At 46.2% G+C, this 21,652-nt stretch overlaps 1 protein-coding gene and 1 pseudogene across 1 annotated transcript in view; one reads left to right on the top strand and one right to left on the bottom strand.

The window, feature by feature from the left end:
- ACSL5 (acyl-CoA synthetase long chain family member 5) overlaps positions 1-2,178 on the bottom strand; it is a 65,404-nt gene extending 63,226 nt beyond the window's left edge. The window contains exon 1 of the mRNA XM_064488409.1: positions 1,969-2,178. The gene's annotated coding sequence lies outside the window, so the exon portion shown is untranslated. The remainder of the gene's footprint in view (positions 1-1,968) is intronic.
- Positions 1-19,934, top strand: part of LOC105091712 (guanylate cyclase 2G-like) — a 40,148-nt pseudogene extending 20,214 nt beyond the window's left edge.
- The last annotated feature ends 1,718 nt before the right edge of the window (positions 19,935-21,652 follow it).

The raw sequence follows: 21,652 nt of genomic DNA, 5'->3' as shown, positions 1-21,652 counted from the left end.
ATAGCATCCAAACCCTTTAACTAGGAACACAAAGACTCTCCTGCTTCGTCCTAATCTACTTTTAGAAACTTTTTCCCCCTTGGCCTAAATCCTGTACTCATCCAGTTGGTCTTGCTGTTTATGCCACGTGTTTCACCCTCAGGCAGTCCCATGCCTACTGCCCTCTACCCACCCCATCTGGAACCATCTTGTTCTTGAAGGTTCAGCTGAAGCATCACCTTTTCCAAGAAACCTTTCTTTCATCCTGCAGGGACTCCTTCCTCTTTGGAAATCATATCACAGCCCTGAGTCCTTTGCAATTAATCCCACGTGAAAAGTGGCAAATCTTGGGTGAACATTTTTCTCATGCTGAGGCTTACCTCCTCTTATGTCCAGATTCTTTTCTTTTCTCCTACCCAGATCTTTCCAGGTTGTGGTATGTTTTTATAGTATTTGATTAAATGACTCTCTAAAAGCAGATTCAATAGGTAATAATAAGAAGATATGCCACTGGCTGGAAACTAGGTATGTGCCAGGCATTGAGTTAAGAATGTTACATATTTTAACTGATTTAATCCTCACAACGAATCAGTGAGGTAGGTGTTACTTTTGATTTCCATTGCACAGATGAGGAGATGAAGATTTGAAAAAGTTAAATCCCTTACTCAAGGTTATGCAGGTAGTAAGTGGTAGAAATCGGCTTTGAACCAGGTATCTGACTCCAGGCTTTACTTTTAGGACCTCAAATTCATTCATTTCCTCTGAATGATAGTGGGACATCATGGTTAATAGAAAGTATATAGTCTTGGAGTCAGATGTTCAAATTCTGGCTGTACTGCCTACAAACATGTGACCTTGGACAAGTTCCATAACCTCAGTGATCCCATCTGGAAATGGGCCCATCATACCCACTTTGCAGGGCTGTGATGCCTGTTAAACAAGATCTCCTGTGCTGAGCAGCTAGCTTAGCTCCTGGACGTAGCACAGGGCCCCCTGAGGGCTGATCTGGGCAGTGAGGAGCTCAGTGATTGCTTTCATAGGTAGATTTCTTGCCAGCCTTCCTGTGCCCCTTCCTAGCTCTTTCTGAGTGTAGCTTTTTCTGGATCATCCTGGGTTAAGATCATTCCACTCTGTCTCTGGTTCCAGGGAAACCGTGTGGCCATCTGCTATGTTGGTGACCAAGCAGAAGCCTGGGTCAGGAAGCCGTCCGTGCGGCAGGAAATCCTGCTGGTGAGGCCTCCTTTCCTGGGAGGAGACAAAGCATTGCCGCTCCCTGTCAGCTCCCTGTTCCCACCTGGGGTGGGAGTGGTCCTCACCCCCAAGAGCATCAATGGGAAGCTGCTTCCCTTAACATGGCCCATGAGCTCTACCCCCAGACTTAAGATCTCAGACCCTTATACCTGACCCAGGCATCTGAACCCTGGGTCTCGCAACGCAGCCTGTTCTTTGCCTTTAATTCTTCCTGATCTTAATTCTGCCTCTGCATTCTTTGTATCTGTGACTCACCTCCCCAGGACCTGGTCCTTGCAGGGAGTTGGGTTCATGGGATCCACTTCTCACCCCGTGGTTTTAGTTAACCCCCATTACTTTGGGGGGCTTTGATCATTCCTCTGGTTTATTTGCTGGAGGCAGACTGCCTGGATTTACCTCCCAGCTCTGCCACTAATAAGTTGTATGATCTTTAACACAAAACTTTATCTTTTGAGCATCAGTTTCCTCATCTGTAAAATGGAAGCAGTCATAGTTCTCTCACAGGGCCTTTGTGAAAATTAGCTGAAAACGTGTGAAGCACAGAGCATAGTCCCTAGGACAGAAGACATACTATAGTCATCAGCTGTTATTACCATTACATTCTTTTCAGATGTGTGAATTAAGGCACGAGAACATTGTGCCCTTCTTTGGTGTTTATGTGGAACCACCCAACATCTGCATTGTCACCGAGTATTGCAAAAAAGGAAGTCTTAAGTTAAGCAAAATAGTAAATCTTACCTCACATTCAATTAGCGGCAGGTGACAAAGAAGCCTATCAATGCTTTTTCCCCTTCGTCCAAGAGCAGTTCTTCTCTGATCTGATTGCAAGACCTGAATTATCTTGTTGGGCCGTCTGCAGGAGATCAAATTAGCAGTGTGGTTGCCGAGTGCCTGGTTTCTTGGTTCTGGGTGGAAATAGTCTGAGCTTGGTTTCATGCCCTAAGATGTCATAACTACTTCGGAGCTATGTTCCCGGGCCCATCCTCCCCATGGTATGTGACCATCAGGAACAAGGAAGTGTTTATAAAATTCAAGACTGCGTGGCTTTCTCAATACTGAGTCAGGTTATGGCTTCTCCCAGGAAGACTTCCGGTTACTAGATTCAGAGTGCTTGGCCTCAGTTCTGCTTAGCGTCATCCAATGCATTAAAATCAAATCCACTGAAAGTATGACACTCACTGTGCTTCCAGTTGAGTCATTGGTGGTGTCTTGAATAACTGTGTCTTTCAGGATGTTTTGAGAAACTCAGACAATGAAATGGATTGGATATTCAAGCTCTCATTTGCATATGCCAGAGTCAATGTGAGTATCGCATAAACTTGTGTAAGGAAGAGACACTGTAGTGTTCTTGAGTTCTGTGTCTTGGGTGAACTGTGGTCTTTCCTGAACACTCTGATCCTCCTCACATCTCTTCAAACAACATAATTCCACTTCTGAAATCCACCTCTTCCATCACAGTTTCCATCCTTTTCATCCTCCCTGATCTCAAGTAAATTTCAAGAGAGTTAAGTATTTTACACTAAAGTTGAAAGGGATACCTAATCAGGAAAGAACAGAGTGTTTACGTTTGAAGGTGGGACTTTTTACCCCAAAGAAAATCTAATTACTAGCCCATAAAGCGAGTTGGGGAGGGAGACTCCTAACACCCCTTCCTTCTCCCTCATCCATGATTCCTTTCCCCAGAGAACGGGGGTCACTGCCCCAGTAACCACAGAGCTGTTGCCCTAAGAGGTGGACTTGGGATGCACACCTGAAAAGGTAAACCAGCAGGCGAGTCTGTCTTGGCAAAGAGGGTTTAAGATGCTTGTAAAGAAGACTGGTGGGAATAGTACTGCTACTAATAACGACTAAAATAGAATTAGTGCTTGCTTTGGCTCAGATACTGTCTAGCACTTTGTGTACATTAATTTACTTATTCTCACAATAAAATATAAGGTAGGTCTGTTCCTATCCCTATTGCACAGATGGGAAGTGAGTCGGGTGGGTCGTGTCAGTATGGACCCGCATTCTGAGGATGCTCTCCTCACCCTGGGCTGAAATCCAGCTGCTCTTCCTAAGCTCACTGAATCTGCTTTTGCCATTAGAAGGGACCACGCCAGTGACCTGGGAATGGGTCCCGGTGAGGAAGTCCCTCACTCTGACGCATGGCAGCAGGACGAGGCTGGTTGTCATCTGTCAGTCAGCAGTTCATACATCAATCGGCATTCCCATCCATCAACCAATAGATTCCTATGGGAAAGACCCTGGCTGGGTGTTGTGAGGGATACCTAGGTGAAATGTAAGTTCTGCCCTCCTGGGTTATAGGGTCGGTGACTCACTGAGTAACTGTGACAAGTCACTTCCCCTCTCTGGTCCTCTCTGGACCTCAGTCAGCCTCCATGTAGGTTTAGTGGGTGATGTTGGCCTGAATGACACAGGAAGACTTTTCTTCCTCAAGGATTCAACTGCTCTTTGTGTCTAAGAAACTGAGTATTAGTGACCCCGTTAGACTTTTATTTCCTAGGCCTTAGTGGGAAGCCAATATATTGTTACCAAGTGAGGTAGACAAACAGAAACCTCCCTGTGATTAGGTCTCCATGGACAACCCTGAGCCACCACTGTTAGTTCAGTAAAAATTTATTGAGTGTCTGTTAAGAGTTGGTTCCACTCTGGGCACTTTCATAGGAAGACAAGGGCTTGTTTCCATTTCTGAATGGCTTAAAATTAAACTAGAGGGAAAAAAATATAAAAGTCAAGAAATGTGCATATGAAATGATTTAAATGGCAGTGAAACAGTATAAAATGGGAGGATCAGATGTGACCTCCCCTCCTGCTCTGGGCTCCTCTCTTTTTCTTCACCCACTTTCCCTTCCCTTCCCACCCAGCCCAGGAAAGTACTCTAGACTCCCATGACCAGTCTCCTGCCTCAGTCAAAACAGTTGGCATCATTTATATTGGATGTAAAGAGAAAGCTAGTAAGTTCTCACCGCAGTATGCATGCCTAGTAGATTTAGCCTTTTCAGTGGGGGCATGTGACTCAAAAAGAACTAGCTCAGAGGTTTCTCTGGAGAAATGCTGGGGTGGGGACGAATGACAATTTGAAGGGGGAAATCTCGCTGGTGGCCATTCTGGGTCTCTGAGTCTATCCTCTGCTCCATACCAGAGGAACAGGGGACAGCTGGACAGTTTGCTTTGGCAGGCGCACTGTCTCCTGAAATGGAGTGTGCAGCTTATGGGATCGTGTGAAGGAAGTCACAGTGAACCAGACCAAGGCGCGTGTAGGCCCCCTGAGGCCGATCACTCTGCCCACGTTCTTTGAAAGGAACTAACAGTCACCAAAAAGTCACTACAGCCTCTCCAATCAAGCACCCTTCCTCCACTCTGATCACTCTCTTGCTTTGGCTTCCTCTGCACTCAGGCTTGGTTTGTCTGATGTGTCATCTGCAGCTCATATAGGTTCTTGCGTTTGGGCCCAGCACTGGTGTATTCTTTTTAAGCTCCTCGAGTGATTTGAATGTGCAGCCAAGACCAAGAACAACTGTTAAGGACAGGTCTTCTCAGAGTAATAGGCACGTACATCTCCTGGGGATCGGGTTAAAATGCACAGTCTGACTCGGCATGTCTGGGCAGGGCCCGAGATGCTGCATTTCTGCTGAGCTCCCGGCGATGCTGAGCCTCCTGGTCCCTAGGACATCTTTCAAGTAGCAGCGGTCTTGGCAGACCCATCTCACAGGTGGTAAAATCAAGGCCCAGTGAGGTAAAGTGATTTGTTTGAAGAGACTGAGTGGTAAAGTCTAGACCTGAATGCATCTTCTTGACACTGAAGTTCTTTCTGCCCTCTTTTTAAATAATGGTACTTCATCATTGCATAAAAATAATTGATGTAACCTCTGAAGAACACAGTGAATGACATGAGAATTTTTCAGTGTTCTTCATGTTACTGCCTCTCCCTGTGAAGTGTTCACACAGGACCCTTAAGGGCATGTAATAATATTATATTACTATTCTGTTATTATAGAATCGTTATATGTAGGTAGTAATAGAATATAATCTGTAGTATGTAGGTAATAAAATATTCCTAATTGCATAGTGTTGTTTCTATAGTGTTAATATCCTTTATTATATTTATACAAAATTTTCATTATAACTTACAATGGTGTTTACTTTGTGTCAGGCACCATGTCTGGTGTCTCACGTGCATTATTGCATTTAATGTCCACAGCCACCGTGTGAGGTGAGGGCTACCGTCATCTCCATTTTAATGAGAAGAGTGAGGCTTACAGGATAAAGAAACTTGCCCTCTACTATGCAGTCAAACTGGGATTTGAACACAGGAGTCTGACCATGAGGCTACATTTTTTTTTTCACATGTAGGCCAAGTGTATTAGTGTTTTATTGCTGTGTAACAAATGGCCACAGTCTTGTGGCTTAAAACAACACAAACTTATCTCAGTTTCCATGGATCAGAAGTCCAGGTACAGCTTAACCTCATTTATTTTAAGCTGGCCTTGCATTCATGACTCTACATTAAGAGACCACAAATAGTTTTCTTTTATGGGGGGTGTCCCTGCCCAGGTTGAACCTGTGGGCAAGGGACTGTGTTAGTGGCTCTTGAACAGATGAACACAGAGATGGGCGTGTCTCCTGCCATGGGTCCATCTGTGTCTGTCCGACTGTCTCTCTGGCTCTGTTTCTTCCAGCAGCATCCATTGGCACCTGCTCTAATTCATTCGCTCATTTTCACTCTTCAGGGGATGCTGTTCCTCCACAGGAGCCCACTGGGGTCTCACAGTAACCTCAAGCGTTCCAGCTGCCTGGTGGATGGTCAGATGCATTGAAGCTGTCAGGATTTGGGCTGTGGGAACTAGGTACGGCCGGACACACAGAACGTGTGATGAGAAAACGATGGACCCCTCGGGTAACCGCTGGCAGTTCCTTACACACTGGCTGTCACCAGGGTGGTAAGGGGCTGTCTCACCCACCTCCACTTTGTGGTGCTCACCTGCACAGCACATGCAGGTGGGTCTTCCTCTCTTCCTCTGGAGCTGATGGCATGTGGTTATTATGTTCACCCAAGAAGACGAGAAAAAAAATAGCCCCCACGGGTGTGGCATGAATCCACTGTGGGATGTCTGAGTTAGGAGACTAGTTCTCAGCCTGGCTTAGCGGGGTGACCTGAAGTGAGTCCCTGCCCATCTCTTTATTCCTCCATAGTTCCCTGCATCTTCATCTGCGTGCTCACAGAGAACGCACAGTCTGCCAGGCACTTTGCAGATGATGAGTTCAGCAGCTCTCCATCCTCTCTGTGCTCCAGTATCACTTGGGAAGCTTTAAAAAATATGTAGGTGACAGGGTCCCACGCCATGCCAACGGAAACAGAATTTGTGACGATGGGGTCTGGGTATCTATATTGTTTTCAAAAGCTCTCAGGTGATTCTGACGTGCATGTCAAGACAAGACCCACCACCTGGAACCCATCCCTCCTTTACGTGTGCAAACTGAGATGGGGTGACTCGGCTTGGCTATGTTGCCTAAACACCCTCGAGTCTCACCTCGCAGCGTCCTGGCCGTGCTGCGCGCAGTGCCCTCAGCCCTGCCTACCTCCGTCTGAGGCAGCACAGTGTCAGCAGCTTCGCTGTGTGCGTGTTGGGGAGCTTCTGTAATGTGGGGGCAAGATGGCGTCTTACAGAAAAAGACGGGGACATTTTGAAAGCGTACTATTAGCCACTTCTGTTTTCCCAACCCCCCACATATTTTCTTTTCATGGTTATAACCTATAATGACATAAACTGTGAACATCGCTGCAAAGTAAATGTACGTTTATAAAATATCCAGAATAGATGAATCTGTAGAGACAGAATGCAGATTTGTGGTTGCCAGGGGCTGGGGGTGGGGAAAGGGGGAGAACCTCTCAGTGGGCACAAGGGTTTAGTTTGGGGGGATTACAGAAATGTTTTGGAACTAGATAGAGGTGGCGGTTGTACAAAGTTGCAAACGTACTAAATGCCACGGAATTGTTCTCTTTAAAGTGGCTTGTTTTATGTTCTATGAATCGTGTCTCAATAAATTATTTTTTAAAGGAGGCCGCACAGAAAGGGAAAAGGGGAAAGAAAACCACCTGTAATTGCACAGTCGTAAGTCAGCTGCTGTTAACTTGCCAGTGCACGGCCGGCCTGATCATTTTCTCCATATTCACACACACGGACCCCCATTTGCTCTTTAAAGTCAGGCCCCAGCAGGCCGACTTCTTGGGGGTTGGATGCCTTCATTGCTCCTGTTCTATCCCCGAGAAGGAAGGGCTGGCTTTTCCGGTCCTGCCCGGCAGCTCTCACACCGTGCTGACCTCCCTCTGGCATCCTTTGCTCTGCAGAGCCCTACTGGACGGCCCCAGTGCTGCTGCGGCTCTCAGAGGCGCCCTGGTCTGGCACTGCGAAGGGAGACATTTACAGTTTTGCCATCCTAATGAGGGAGCTGGTCCACTACCAGGACCGTGGACCTTTTGGTGATCAAAGCCTGGCACCAGAAGGTGAGGCTGGGAGAGACTCCTTGGCTGGCTTTGGTCACTCAGGGTAGCTTTTCCCTTCTCTTTTCTTTTTATTGAAGTGTAGTCAATTTACCATGTTGTGTTAATTTCTAGTGGGCAGCATAGTGATTCAGCTTTTAAAGGCTTGTTTTTATTCATCGTTTTGTGAAATAATTTATTAATTTACAATCTGTTCCTTTTAAAAATGTTTTTGAAATTCATATTCTTCTTTAATTAGAAGACAAATTGCAGTTTGGTTACAAAAAAAATTTGAGTAACTCAGAACTATGTAATTTATTCTGTAACAGCAGCCAAAGCAATCTTGTTAGAAAATGAGTCAGATCTGGTCACTTCTCTACTCAAAACCCTCCCCTGACTTTCATGTGGGTCGTGAAAACTAAGTCCTTACTGTGTCCTGTGAGATCACTGAAGGCCTCTGATGTGGTCTCTGTGACTTGACAAATGACCACAAGCTTGCTGGCTTGAAACAATAGAAATGTATTCTCTCACAGTTCTGGAGGCTAGAAGTCCAAAATCAAGGTCTAGCCGGGCCGAGCTCCCTCTAGAAGCTCTAGGGGAGACCTGTTCTTCGCCCGGGCTGGCTGCCCCAGCATGCCTGGGCTCATGGCCACCAATCTCTAATCTCTGCCGCCATCTTCACATTGCCGCCTCCTCTGTATCCATCTCCTCTATATGTCTCTTAATTTTTTTTCCATGATTAAAGCTTTATTTAGTTTATATCTCTATTTCTTCACACCCTCCGAGGGTAACATAATTGTTGAGTATGTCTCCAATGAAAGTGAACCGAATCCCATAAAGAGATGATAGTTTTACTCCTAGTGGAAACTGCCACATTGGATGCATAATTTTCACATTTGAAGATTTTGGGAATCAAAATAAAGTAAGTCTTTAAGGTTATACAAGCACCCCCTTTTACTGTAGACTTCTGGTAAATAGATTTTGTTTTCAATGGACCTAGTCAGTGCCGATACCTTAGCAGAGAATTACACCCAAGCTTACAGTTGCATCAGTTTATCTGAAACATAAAACATGCAGACTGACTTCTGTGTGTGATAACATTGGAAGGAATGTATGTCTCTTATGAGGACACTTGTCATTGGATTAGGGTCCACCCAGATAATCTAAAATAATCTTCTCAACCCCAGATACTTAATTATGTATGCAAAACCCCCTTTTTTTTTTTCAAATGAGCTCATATTCACAGGTTCTGTGGATTAGGACGTGGACGTATGTCTTTGGGGACCACTGTTAGCTGCTGCATCTTCCTAATTGCATCTCCCATGCCTCGTTCTTTTCAGTCTCACTGGCCACCTTTATGTGCCCCCCACATGCCACACACACTCCCACCCCAGAGCCTCTGCGCAGGCTGTCCCCTCTCCCTGGGCGTCTCTGACCTCATATTTGTATGTACAAATTGGCCTCATTCTTTCTTTAGGACTGCAAAATTTTTCACTGTAAGAATGTGTCAGGTATCATTGATTGATAGACATTTTGATTGTTTTCCATTTTATGCTGTTACCAGTTGCAGTCAGCAGCCTTGTATCTGTGGACATGTGCAAATATTTCTTCAGGCTAGATCTCTGTTTATGAAATTGAAGAGATAAATGTATTTAAACATACTTAAAATATTTAATAAATGGTGCCCAATTGCCCACTTACAAAAGGTATGTTCAGGCTTGTCTTCTTGCCAAGTTGTCTCGTAACACATTTTATGGGGGAATTAAGGGCAAAAGCAATTGGAGATGAAGCAGAATGTTATCAAGATAAATTTTTGAAAAAGGATAATGGGTGTAATCCCCAGAACTGTTGGTTTCCACTTTGGATGTACATTGGAATTACCTGGGGAACTCTGAAAACTCCTGATGCTTAGATCTTAGCCTCAGAGAATCTGTCACTGGCCTGGGGTGCAGCCTGGCCATCAGGGTTTTTAAAGTTCCCCAGGTGGTGTTAACGTGCAGTATGGGCTGAGAACCACTATCTTGGAGGGAGGATAGAGTGGTGTGTGTGTGTCAGTTTCCTTGTAAACCCAGCCCCTCTGACTTTTTTCCTCTGTTGCCTTGCCTCCCATTTCTAGCCCATCCCCAGGGGCCTATCCCAGGGTTCCTCTTTAGAGCCTCATGCACTCCCTGGAGACTTGTTCAAGTCAGGAGTCTTTCTGAGTGTACTAGTTGCTTTGAAACCAGATTCTGGTTTCCAGTTTACGGCTAAATGAAGCAGAGGTGAGACTGATCCTATAAAGTTAATCCCAAATGCAGGTGCATCTAAGTTTGGAACCCAGCATCTAGACAGGTCTGCCCAGGCAGGACCCCATCTGCCCTTGCTAAGCTCAGCTGCCAACTGATCATGCCAGCTGGGGTAGGGGAGGGGTGGGAAGACCGGACAGTCGGTATATTTCCCCCTCACTGTGGTCCTCTGCTGACCAAGGTGAATGAGAGCCGCTACAGGGAACTGTGGATACACGGCACTGCAACCAGGAAAAATAGAACGTGCACCTATTTTACAGACAAGCACACTCTTCCATTAACTTCTCAAACATCCCTGCAAACAATCCAGGTGCTAGAAATAGTAAATATCGATTCTCTGTGCGCCCTAGACCAGTGGTTCTGAGACGTTTTAGCAGGCATCATCATCACCCGGAGGGCTGGTTAAAACACAGACTTGCTGGGTCCCATCCTCAGAGTTCCTGACTCAGAGGGGCTGGAATCAGGTCTGAGAATCTGCATTTCTCCCAAGTTCCCAGGTGATGTTGAAGAGCCGCGGTGTGGGAAGCGCTGCCTGGCATGCTCCCTGGACCTGCAGAAGCAGCATCACCTGGGAACTTGTAAGGAATGCAAATTTCAGCCCCACTCCAGACCTTTCTGAAATGGAAACGGGGAGCGGGTCAGGATCTGTGCCCTAATTAGCTCCCCCAGGTGATTCTGATGCCTGCTAATGTCTGAGACTTGGCTTCTCCTTTTCCTATACTGTCCTCTCAAGAGAGAAGTCACCGTGTGAAGGCTCCACTTAAGGAGTGGGGAGTTGCTCCATCACTTTGAATGGAGAAATATCTGTAAATTATCGGGCATTTCTCTCTCCTGGAGATTTGTCTATTCTCTCCCATTTGTTTATTTATTCAATTACTTATTCAAGTATGCTGTATTTCTATATTATATTTAGATGTAATTTATTATATAGTTATTTTATGTTTGGGGTTATATCTAATACTGCTTTATTTTGTTGCTCGAGTTGTTTTATCTTCGATCATTTAATTTCACTCGGCTTCTGGGTACCTTTGACGTATACCCATTGCTGAGTTTTGTTCTGTGCTTCCTAACTTTCTGGTAGCATGAGACACTTCAGCCTCATCTTGTGTCTTCCCTGCCCCAGTGCTAGAATGGGCTGTGTCTCTAAGAAGCCCTGGCTCCTTCATTGGAGAATGAGCACCAGGACGCTAGGTGTGCTTGCTGCTGCTGGGATGCTGTTGCCTCTAGCCCCTCCCAGTGGACAGAGCAAGAAAATGTGTGTGTGTGTGTGTGTGTGTGTGTGTACCAACCCATATGGATACACACATTCATATCTCTATATCTGCCCATCTGTGTCTATATTAAGCTAAACATGAGTTCCTGTTGACATCTCCAATGTCATTATCACATGGTTCATTTATTTCAGTCTCTACCCCCTCATTGCTTATCTGTAACCACCCTTTCCAACAGTGAGAATCCTGGCTCCCACCACCTGCCATCCCTTTACTTATTTGTTCAGTCCCAGTCTATGTGTGCAGTAGTTTCAGAGTAGTTCATCTTTTCCCCCGTGAGAGGCAATTTTACCAACGAGAGTACGGTGATGATGAGTCGGTCCTTTCGCCTTTGGTCACTTCAGAACTGGCTTAAGTCGGCACTTTACCCCCATCCCCTTCTGCGAGGTCATATTGTACATCTGTAATACAGTTAGATTGGTTTATCACAGTCTGCACATCTCACGCTCACAGGGCTGGTAAAGGAGTGCGGTGCTCCAAGCAGAGTGGTAAATTCTCCCTTTATTTCATAAGTGATACAGAAATGGCTCAGACATGGGTACTTTCATTGCCCTCCTCTGTCCATTCCAGATGCCACTAACCAATCAAGGCTGTCTTTCCCAGGGAGTTTTGACATGGCCTCAGAATCTTTTTCAAACCAGCATTCCAAGGGTTATGACTAATGCATTGGGACTGGAAGGTGCAATGAAAAACTACTCACCGACTGCAGAGTGGTTGTGGACTGAAATTATTCAAGCCTCTCGAACACTTGTCTGGATAGTAGCTCACCCCCACATCAGGGTATTTGTGCCATCTTTTGACCTTTGAACGTATGAGGGCACAGCCATTCAGAAGGAGCCTGAGTTGACAGGAGGCCTGGGCTGGGAGTCAGGGCATCTCCCCCTAATCTGGCCATGTCATTATACATTTCTTAACACAGCAGCCCACGTATTCTGTGTTTTCCACATCAAAATGGTTTTAAATCGTGTCTCTTGGGTTGGTCATAACTTTTTACTTAGAAAACAGGACCCCAATATGAAGAAAAGTCTATTTCCTGTGCAAGCCCCAGTGTCCTCATCTGAAAGATGAGGAATTTTAATGATTTCTCTGAAGACCCTTCTAAAACAAGAGCCTATAGGATGAGTGCCCACTGGGGGCCAGGCATGGCCCAACTTCTCATTATCTCCCCAAACCTTCAGAACAACCCTGTGAGGTGTGTATTATTATCCTCACTCCCCAGATGAAGGAACTGAGGCTTAAAGGAATGAAGGGTGCAGTTCAAGATCACAGGGCTGGTAACGGACATCCTGCCACGCGGACTCACAGCCATCGCCATCGCCCTGCTGCCCATTAACAACACCTAAGCAGGAAACCTCAGGGTCAAGACGTGTTGTCTTAGAATGTGTACTTGGAAGTTGTACTCCACTGTGGCCCTACAGTTCTTGGAAAAAGACGTAAATCTCTGGGTTCTTTTAAAGCCACGTGAATGTACTAGACAGTATGGTGAACAAGCTGGAAGCGTATGCCAGTCACCTGGAGGAGGTGGTGGAAGAGAGGACCAACCAGCTGATGGCCGAGAAGAGGAAGGTAGATGGGCTTCTGTCCACAATGCTGCCCAGGTATTCCAAAGTAGAGGAACCTGGAAGCAACACCATCACTATCTCAGGAGCCTCCCCCTCTCCCCCATGGGGAGAATATTTCCTTTGTTCTTTCCCTAAGCGTATATTAGGTTCTTCTAAAATGAGAAAAGCGTTTCAGGTGTAATTTGGTACACCTTGTAAAGGAAGATAGAGGCAAATGCCCTGGAATCCACAGAATGTAGGTTGTTTACATGGAATATGGTTGATGCAGCAACAGGAAGAGACCATGAGATGGCGCTCCAGTCCCATGAATCCAATTACTTGCTAAGTATTTCAGGTGATGTGTCAGTCCAAATCCTTTGCACAATACCACGTGTACTCATAACTTCAGATTCAAAACTTGCTCTCTTTTTGGCTCTGGTATCACCTGTGCGCTCTCTGAACAACTGGCAGAAGCATCTGCTGTTAAGATTCCTGCACCCTTCTTATGTGTCTTGACAAAGAACCAGGGTTGGGATTTGAATGTATTAATGTGAGATTGGTTGATTGAAGCAAAAATATTGATTCATGGACTGGTGAGTGCTTACATTTGCTTCCACATTTGCATACTGAATCTTTATAATCACACTATAACTGATAGGGAAAAAAGGAGAAAATTTTTTGAAAAAGAAAATCTTTTATGTGACCCACTTCTCCCCCCTCCTCTAATTTATACCCACCAGTTAAAATATCTCTTTAGAGAAAACACAGGGGGAGAAATGAGTGTCAAAAGAATCCGTCTAGACGATGGATTTGGTTAACCAGAAACCTAACCCAAAAAGATCTACCAGGGAGACTTCATAGGGGTCTGTAGGGACAAGATGAACAAGACACTGTTCAAAAATGATCCTGTTCTCTCGTTTCAGCTTCGCCGGAGAACAGCTCAGACTGAAAAGTCCATGGAACTGGAGCATTTTGAGTCTGTGGCAATCTTTTTCTCAGACATTGCTGGATTCACAAAACTCTGTCCTCTCAGCTCCCCCTTGCAAGTCGTCAAGCTCCTTAATGAGCTGTACAGTGTGTTTGATCACAGCGTTAAAGCTCCCGATGTGTATAAGGTGAGACGCCTGGTTCCCGAGTTGTGGGGCTACACGTGCTCCTTGTAGGCTGGCTCCCGGGCACGAGTGGGGATGAACCCAGATCTAGATGTCAGCCAGCAGGAAGGCTCTATTTCAGGCTGGCAGTCTATCTCAATTCATGGCAGAAACTCCATGTTTCGTTCCTGTTTGTTTTCTTGGAAAAGGGCTTGATTGATGACAGGTGTATGTGCTTGTCAGGAATCATCAGTTCCCTCTGTTTCCTTCCATTATTTTGTCTCTCAGTAAACACATTTCTAAAATGGGCATTGACCTTCTACTGGCTAATTCCTCCAGCTCCCTCCTAGATACACATTTATTCACATTCAGAGAGGCTCATGTTTACTGTCCTTTAAAGGTTGTCTTTGGATCTTGTGTGAGTCTCACTTCTGTTACCATGATCCTTAGCAATTTGGGTGAAGCTCAACCCTGAAGCTGAGACCGCCAGACTCATGGTTAAGATCAGACAACCACCACCTGCCCAGTGCTTTTCTGGGGAGGTAGGAACAGGGTCACGTGGAGTGGAAAATGAATTTTAGTGGGAAGAATAGCAAAAATGTAGGCAAATTTGGCTTTGTTCATTGGTGGTGACGATGCCACTTTATGTGTTTTCTGACTTTTCAGTTGGGGCCCAATCAAGAGTCCAGGGAGCCTGTGTTCACACATACGTGGTGGGCAGCCACAAGTGCACCAGCTCTGACCATGACTGCAGGGCTCTGCCTGTGGCCGTGGGGCCAGGAAGACTTGGAACAGTGTAGTCATGTCCTCAGTGACACATCCTCAATGGTTATCCCCCAGAGTTCCCCAAAGATGTTGCCTCTGTCCGAGGGTGAAAGGAAGGATCGTATGGATGGTCTCAAAGAGCAGATCACATTCACCCAGCGAAAAATGGAAGCTGCTCTACTTAGAAGAGCCCCCTCTGGGATTTCCTCTTAGTGTTTTCCTCTCAGTTATGTTTTGCGTGAATGAGTGCTAAAATCAGTTTGTATTACTAAAGGGCGTGCTCATGGTGGAGAGCTAGCCTAGAAGCAGTTGGACTTGTGTACTTGTTGATTTGGGGTAATCTCAGGGCCATCGGGAAACAGACATGTCCTTCCTTATTGTCGCTAATGCCTAAAATTCCACCTTCACCACATCATCTTTGGATTCTGCTGAAATGCAAATGTATCTGGAAAAGGCTGTTACATTTGCCATTTTCATTAATTCTCATTCATTGTGAATGAAGGATCTGAGAGCTGATTTTATTCGGAGGATTGGGAAAGAGGAGGACAGATCAGGCAGATACATACATTTATACATGTTTTGTATAACGTATACATATGTATAAATGTATACAAGGGCCCTTGTGTGGGGTGAGGACATTTCACATTGGGTAAGATGGAGTCCCCTTGATGGAGCCAGGAGCTCCTTCAAGATTTACCCCATTACAGGCAGATACATACATTTATACATGTTTTGTATAACGTATACATATGTATAAATGTATACAAGGGCCCTTGTGTGGGGTGAGGACATTTCACATTGGGTAAGATGGAGTCCCCCTGATGGAGCCGGGAGCTCCTTCAAGATTTACCCCATTAGTACACTGCTGCCTGTCTAACTGGTTTTGAACTTGGGTTGAGGAAATATGGTCACCACCGCTATCAGATTGCAAAGGAGAAAGCAGTGACTGCAGGGAGGAGGGCTCAGGGAAGGAAGGCTTTGTGGAAGAACCGGGACAAGAGCAGGGACTTGAGTCAGGACTCGGATGGAGTGGAGGTCAGGGAGTGTGACCCTTCAAGGATGAGGCCTCAAAGCAGGATCAGTAATGAGGGGCCTTGCTCTGACCCCCACCCCCAGCCCCAGCCTCCCTCATGAAGCACACAAGATGACTTTGTTGCTTTATTTTCAGGTGGAAACCATTGGAGATGCGTACATGGTGGCCAGCGGACTTCCTATCCACAATGGAACCCAACATGTGGGTGAGATTGCCATGATGTCCTCGCACTTCCTAAGTGCCACCATCCACTTCCAGATTGGGCACATGCCTGAGGAAAAGCTTAAGCTTCGGATTGGCCTCCACACAGGCAGGTAGCACCAATGGCAGGAGGCCTTAAGGACCAGATATGGCAGCCGGTAGTTGTAAATTCACATCCTAGGTCTGAGGTTTTAGGGTCCCCGAAAGCAAATGGTAACATCTTCAGGGGACATAAAAGATGGATTCGTCTTTGCATGCGTGTTTCTAGCTAACTGGATTGCTTGGTAACCACAAGAACATGTAAAGACTTTAAGGTGTTGAAGCCAAATAAGGAGGAACCCCCAAACCAGGAAAGTTACATTAACTAGGATGGCTATATCTGTCTGCTTTCCCTCCGTGCCTCTGCTTCAGATGCCCTCTGATGTCTTCTGTTCTCATCAGGTTCACGGGCATGTGACTTGTACAGAAAGTGACCTGCACTTGCTTGATTGCTATCCTGCACTGTTTTGAAATTCTTGATAATTTTTGAATGAAAGGCCCCTTATTTTCATGTAAGACTGGGCCCTGCAAATTATGTAGCCAGACCTGCTCCTACCTATCCCCCACAGCTGAACTGAAATAAAACCTGGCCCCTAACCAGAATTAATCACTCCCATGTTTGTGCCACTGTTGCTTTGTTTATATCTCCAGTGCGTGAATAACATTGTCATTAATTTCTGTCTTCATCAGCTTCGTTGTTACAACAAAATACCAGAGACTGACTTAAGCAACAGGCATTTCTCACAGTTCTGGCGGCTGGAAAGCTAAGGTCAGGATTCTACCATGGCTGGGCTCTGGGGAAGCCCTCTTCCCAGCTTGCAGATGGCTGCCTTCTGGCTGCGTCCTCACATGGTGGAGAGAGAGGACTCTAGTGTCTCTTCCTCCTCTTATAAGAGTACTAATCCCATCATAAGAGCCCTGCTCTCATGACCTCATCTAAACCCAATTACCACCCAAAGGCCCCGCCTCCTAATACCATCACATTGAGGTTGGAGCTTCAACATGTGTACTGGGGGCCGGGGGGGGGCGGGGGACACAAATATTCAATCCATAACAATTGATTATGTTGCTTTCCACCGGAAGTCTGTGGACTCTGTAGTTTGCCTCATTGTAAACCCTGAGATCTATTGCCAAGTTTTGCCCCTAAAGGGTACTTTACAAATACTTACTGGATGCCATTTGTTGACCTGATGTGCAGCGTGGAGTCTGACGCTTGGGAAATGCGGACTGGCCATTTCCCCTTGCAGGTCCGGTGGTGGCTGGCATGGTGGGAATCACCACGCCCAGATACTGTCTGTTTGGAGACACAGTGAACGTGGCACCCAGAATGGAGAGCAGCAGTTTGCGTTCGTGTCATTTACAGCACTTCGCAAGCACAATATCTCTGTCCCGCCAGCCCCCTGTCTTTAACCAGAGAGTATTTGTAGAAGAGTCATTTGCATTTTGTCCACTGTTTTCCATCTGGAGGATAAGATCATTATCCACTCCAGACAGTGCTGGTCACAAGCTTCGTAGTTGGGGTTTTGCCCTATGCTTTCAATGGAGCCTTGTAAACACATATATCAGCCTTATTCCAAGACTTTCCATGCTAAACAGTCAGGTAGTCATTTAATAAGATAATTTAAATGAAGAGTAGGAGTTGGCAGACTATCTGAGCAGGGCCAGACAGTATAAATATTTTAGGCCACAGTCTGTCTTGCAACTACTTAACTCTTGATGTAGTGTGAAAGCAGCAATTTGTAATATGTGAGGAGTGTGTTTCTGTTCTAATAAAACTTTATTGGCAAACATAGGTGGTAGGCATGATTTGGCCTATAGGTGGTAATTTGCTCAGCCTTGATGTACAGGATAGTTTGGGAAATGTCAAAGAAATCTATGGCCAGGAACTCCAAAGGAGACCAGATGCTTTTGCTTTAGAGTGATTTTATTGTATTGATTATCACTACACATATATGCCATTTATCAGCTGGAAAAAATACTCAGAGATTTAAGTTTTGAAAAATTAAGGTTTACATTCTTTTGAATTTGTAAATTTTCTACAATACATAAAAAAAAAAACAAAAAATCTTTTCCCCTCTTTTTATGTTGTTATCTAAGTTAATCAGCCAAGTTGCAAATCCAGGTTTAAACATCTCTCTTATCTTGTAAGTAAAGATTTTAAAAATAAATTATGAACATGGAACTTAAGTTGCAGTTCTGGTTACAGCTGAGATTTTCAGTGATGTGTCCCAGCTCTGGTACCATCCCAGGGAGCCTAGCTGATCCCCATCCAGGGGGAACACCAACTTGCATATGGAGTCAGTTCTGTCTTCTGTTTCTAAGTGGAACATGTTAAAGCTTGGGCAGCACCTTACAGCATCTGGGCAATGCCTGAATGGTTGGGCGTCCCAGCCCACGTGTCCCAGACGTCAGAGAAGTTGTCTGCGATTTGCTTAATGAGAGGTGCTGGCAGTCTGAGGACTTGAGCAGTGCAGAGTTCCCTCTCCGCAGCAGCCCCCGCCCCACTGACATGCATGTGAAAGTCACGGCCGAGGTGGTAACTGTCACTGCTTTCTGGCAGCGCTCCGAATTCACGAACTCATGTCTCTCAGACCATGCAGGTGCCCTGCTGGCACTGGGAGGCTACGACTTGCAAGAGAGGCATCATTCCAGTCAAGGTCAGACCAGGCGGACTGCGCCCCACCTGCCCCTTTTGGTTCCCTGGAGGAGATGTTGAGGAACTTGACTGAATGAGTGAATCTCCCCACCGTGGTTTGTGGAGACCACCAAGGCCCACGTGGAGGCTCTCATGACTGCCAGGTTGTCTTCCTCCAGAGGGGACAGTGCAGTTCCCTCAAAGGGTCAAATGTGGAACCTGTGACAAAAAACACACCTCGGCTCCCACCTAGACCAACCTCCTGTGCAATGCCACCTTTCTGTTTGCCACAGCGGCCTCCTGGCTTCTGCTTGAACACCCCAGTCTGGTCTCCCACACAAAGCAGCAGCAAACACAAGCCCAGGAGTTATAATGCCCACGTTCCTCTGTGCCCCTTCCCCCAGGTCTAAAGTACCCATGTGGAAGGGGCAGAGCCCCTTGGTTGGGGGCCCTTGGACCTCACCTCGACACATGTAAATACCTCTTCCCTTTCCCTCTGCCCTCTTTTCCACCTTGGCTTTCAGTCTGTGTGTGAAGCATACCATGATACTTTCTCATCTCCCTGGTAAATGTGCTCTTTCTTGGGGACGGGGTGGTGGTTCTCTTGATACTTTCTCAAGGACGTCTTGGAGATGCTCACAGTGGGCATGATGGGTGGTTGCACTGACACTGGGAGTTTGAGGGGGTGGGGTCCCAGGGAAAGGAGTGAAAGGGAGGGGGTGGCATCAGCTCCTCGGTTTGCGGAGCCTGGCCCTGGCATGATGTATTTGATCAGCTGACTTCAAGTAAGAGGAAGACTTTTCTAGTAGGCAGCAGGGTAGACCTCGCTGTGGATCCCTCCCACTGCTTATTACTGTCTGACTTGGGGGCTTGGTTTTACCAGCTGTAAAATGGGAGTGGTGAGGATGCTGTTCTCAAAAGGTGAACGTGAGGGTTGATGGTGAACGTGTTTCACCTGCTGCCCCACTCTTAGGAAGAGCTCAGTACATTTTATTATTATAAAAATAAGGGGGTTTTTTTTGGAAGAAACTTTAGTCTCCTCTGGCCCTCACCCCCTAGGCCATCGCTGACTGTCCATCTGGGCTTATCAACAAAGTTCCAGGAAATCGTCACGATCTCACCTGTAAAGAGGCTTTTCCTTCACTGAGGCAGCTCCTGCCTCATTGTGACTACAAAGTGCGTTCTCAGTAAGCGAGCACGGGGACCCGGGGCCACACTTCACAGGTGGCCTCACCAGCACTCTCTCTGCTTCCCACAGGGCAAAGGAGAACAGACAACTTTCTGGTTGAAAGGCAAGAAGGCTTCACAATTCCATTCCCCGAATTTACTGAGGAAGAAGCTCACGTCCCAGAGATTGTCTGAGGTGAGTATTTTCTTTAAAGATGTTTGTGGGGTTCCATAAAATTCTGTGTGGTACGTTAAATATCCCATTTAGAGGATGTAGTTCCGGGGCATTGCATCAGTCTTCCAGCAGGGGGCGCCATCGAGCTGGCCTCACCCCAGAGTCCTGTGGCCTGGAGCAAATGTGGAGGTAGATGAGCTGGACATAGTGAACTCATCTCCTGGGGGACCAGGGCTGCTGCTCCCAGACCTGCCAGTGAGCCTGCCCTCCCTGCCAGGTATTTCCGGCTGTTAGCTTGTGAAATTTGCAGTGAATGTGAATCCAGCATTATTCTGGTAAAGGGGGGAGTCTGGAGAATGAAGCCTGGGGCCTCAGGCCTGCCTGCCTTTGCAAAATGACGGTTTCCTAACCTTCAGTGCTTATTCTCCTTATCAGCTAGTCAGCCAGCAAGGACCTAGGATTCCACACCAGAAAGCATCTCAGGAATGTTTTCAGGGGGTAGAGCTCCACCTGAGGTATGAATCACTGGAATCCAACAGGATCCGGCCATTCCAAGCAGACAGAACCCCTGCAGGCAGCGGCTGGAAGGCCTGGTCCTGAGCTCTGGCTTCCTGTGAGCGCTGCAGCTTCCAAATGGCGCATGTCTCGTCCTCAGTGTATTGCTTAATTTCTCTCCTATCCACTGAGCAAAGGCTGCAATCAAAGCTTGAATTTCAAGAACTTTGTATTCATTAATGAAATATTTAATTTTTAAATCTCCACCAGAAAAGGTAAACCTATCCATTCCGCTGTATTTCCCCTTTTACACAAAGACTAGGATTCCATGGTGTTTGGTTTTTCTTCCCCAGTGATTCTTGTAAGAGATTTACTGAACCACCCATGCATTTACAGTACTTTTTAAAAAATTCCTTACAACTCCAGATTGTCTTCTGTGTGGCTGCTCCTGAAAATGACAGAGCAACTTGAATGATAAATCGTGTTTGAGAGACATTCTCTGTTGACTTTTCATGACGAAGAATGAAAGCCAATGAGGAATATTTTCTCTTTGGCTGGACCTCTGAGCTGCCTTTGTGGAGCTATTGCTGAGCTCTGTGTGGGGAAATAAACCACTTTTTGGTAGGTTGAGAGTCTTTAGCACCAAATTTGCCAAAAGATTTGGTGGAATTCCTGTTGCTTTTTTTTTTTTAAGGAAGAAGGACATGAAGTAAGGACCAAGGAAGTGCTTGACACACAGCCCCACCTCCATCAGTCTCCTAAGCGTTTCCATCGCAGGACCTGTCTGTCCAGAGGTGGGCGGCTGAACCCCAGGACCTCCACAGAATCCATTTTCTATAACACGATTCCATTTTCATTGTGTTGGGCTCTGCTCCTCTGCAGAGGTCTTCAGCATCAGGGATTGAAAGTTTTTGACTGATGCTCAGTGAGAGGGGTGGTAGAAGCATTTATATGAAGGGGACAGAGAGCTTCCCTTGCTGCCCCAGCATGGAGACAGTGGGCCACGACTGATCACCTCACATCTCGTAACTTCTTCCCTTGTTTGGGACAACGGCTTCTACATCCCAAACACTCTGCTCCATTGTGAAAGGGAGCAAGGCAACTTCTGCTACGGGGTCTCTTAGAGAGACTGGCCTGTCCCCACCCATCTGTTCATCCATCCATCTATCCATCTGAACGTTCATTAATTCAAAGAGCATTTATTGGGTACTTACTCTGTGCCAGGTACCACACTGGGGGACAC

This window comes from Camelus dromedarius, chromosome 8 (genome assembly GCF_036321535.1).
Source record: "Camelus dromedarius isolate mCamDro1 chromosome 8, mCamDro1.pat, whole genome shotgun sequence".
NCBI lineage: Eukaryota > Metazoa > Chordata > Mammalia > Artiodactyla > Camelidae > Camelus > Camelus dromedarius.
The sequence above is the reverse complement of the archived record's forward strand: the minus strand, read 5'-3'. Positions and strand labels throughout refer to the sequence as shown.